The sequence below is a fragment of the Saccoglossus kowalevskii genome, chromosome 8, assembly GCF_978046115.1.
Source record: "Saccoglossus kowalevskii chromosome 8, keSacKowa6.1, whole genome shotgun sequence".
Lineage (NCBI taxonomy): Eukaryota > Metazoa > Hemichordata > Enteropneusta > Harrimaniidae > Saccoglossus > Saccoglossus kowalevskii.
This window is the reverse complement of record NC_140648.1, coordinates 11,555,596-11,558,074: the sequence shown is the minus strand read 5'-3', so window position 1 is coordinate 11,558,074 and position 2,479 is coordinate 11,555,596.

The window sequence follows — 2,479 nt, the reverse complement described above, 5'->3', positions numbered from 1 at the left end:
TGTCGACTACCTGGACAAACATTGATCAAAATCTATTCAATTCATTTGGACATCCATTGAGCTTTGACCATATAAACCATGCACCACAGTGCACATCAGTGCCCAATTAGAAAAGAATGGGAACACCGCTTATTTGGGTATTTTTTGGTATACCGACTGGTATGTATCATGTTGGAATTTTTTATTTCTAACTTTTACCTAAATATATTTATGTCATATTGTTATATTTGGAACTGGCAACAAAATACACCCTTCAATGACACACACGAATGGTTGATGCGCCCCTGTTTATTAAAGGTCTAAATGATAACTTTTTAATGAAATATATATTTTTTTTCAATGAACAACACATTTGTGTTCACAAAATGCCCCTGTGACTGTACAATCTGGCGAGCCGCAATATACAAGTTTCCGATCTCAAAGGTTTAATTCCAATGGTCCTTGTAGTTACATTCTGACTGATACATACATGCAGGCCATCTAGTCATTCATTGAACATACTAGTAGTTGTTAAACACGTTGTTAAACCCAATATTGCGTATATAGAAAGGCGACTGTGATTGTTGTTATAACCTATAACCTATTATCGAGCTTTTAGAAAATAGAACTGTAAACATCAAATAACAGCGCAGTGCCTTTGACATTTATATTTAATCGCAGATCAAATGACGTGTATTTGTAACAAACAAATGTGATATCTCACGGAGATAAACTGTTCTTGCTAGATCTCCGCATTTTCGAGAACGGCCAAACCCGGCAAACAATTCGGATCATGGGATGGGAAATTACCAGCAAAATCAATGTGCATTGTTAACACATGTAAAATAATTGTTTTTGTGTTTATCACAAATTATACCTGTCAGTTGCTTGAATGAGTGAATCGCAATACTTTTTATGAATACCATGGAAATAAGTGTATCCTATTTTAAGCCATCACAATTAGTCAAATCATGTCGCTAAACATTGTCGAGCATGATACAAATGTCTCCAGTGCAGATGCATACGGGTGTCTTATAGTATTACCATGATCTAATGAAAATTTAATATCCATCGGAAAGTTTAATACCCATCATAAAAGAACGTGCATAATTTAACAAGCAAAAATATGTACGAAAACAATCCATTCACGGTGACTGGAAATACACAAGCTGAATGGCGGACAACAAAAACAACATTCAGTATTCATGATTTGGTACGAACCAATAACTCACTAGCTTACTTTGTAGAATTGATTAAAACGTATTTGCAAATGCAAGCGTTAGTAAAATGTTTGTACATTTGCGTTTCAATTTCATTATCAGGGAACATCATACCAAGCGTAATGAGTTTTAAAAACAACTTGAAAGAATACGTTGATTCGGCTCGGTAAAGTTAGTTATTAAAGCCATTCCGCTGGTGTAAAGGCTTATTGTGTTCATTTCATTTCATTGCATAAAAGACTGGTAGACATCTAATAATCGTGGATATGTGAATTCATTTTATAGAAACAAACAAAACGTCTGTCAATAATCGCCGAAACACTCCATAAAACAAAACTGACAAATACACCACACTCCACGGACAAATCAGTGAAAGAGATATATAGTGATCTCCTGGTTTACAGGAGCATGTGACGTCATATATAAATCATTCTGAGTCATAATCAATTGGTTTCTGCACAAAACATAAGATCTACATCAGACAAGGACATTGTTGACATCTGAGGACATTTTTTGCTCCGCTGACAGCGGAACTGTTATATAGGTGGTTGTCCGTCGTCGTCCGTCAACAATTTCATTCACTTTTTCTTGAGAACTATCAGCTCAATTGCTTTTATACTTGGCATATGACGGTACCTTGGATGGACATCTGTCAGATTTGTTCAATTAGCGATGATATATTTAATCCTCTATTTTGGGCGAATATATTTATAATGTTTGGTAAAACATGTAATTTTGTCTTCTTTTGAAAACTACAAGCTCAATTGCTTGGGTATTTGATATGTAGGTACTATGGGTAGACCTCTGTCAGATTATTTGTGTATTTCTGGGCGATATCTTCAATTTTCTATGTTTTGACTTATTCCTGAAAACTACCAATCCGATAGTTTTGATAGTAGATGTGTACATTTTCTCATGGCTGTGGTTTGCTTGATTTTGCTACAATAATGTTCTTGTAGGAAAGCAGAGCTATTTCTACCGTCAGAACGCTTGTTTAATAGTTTAATTGTGTTTTACTACAAGCTCGTTATACACTCCATAGCTTGAAATTATAACAATATGAATCCTAACTCATAATTTCAACTCCTGAAATTAATGTTACATTAAAATACCACAGGCAAAGTATATGACAAAGAGTGGCCTGGAATACTCCGTTCCAATATAAGTGTGGTCGGGGCTTCTACCATCAACTGTGGTTGGGGTATCTGCTGAGTTTGGGGAACTCAGCAATCGTAGATTAGCTCAATAAGTTGGCAGGCTAGAGGTACGTACGGGAATCG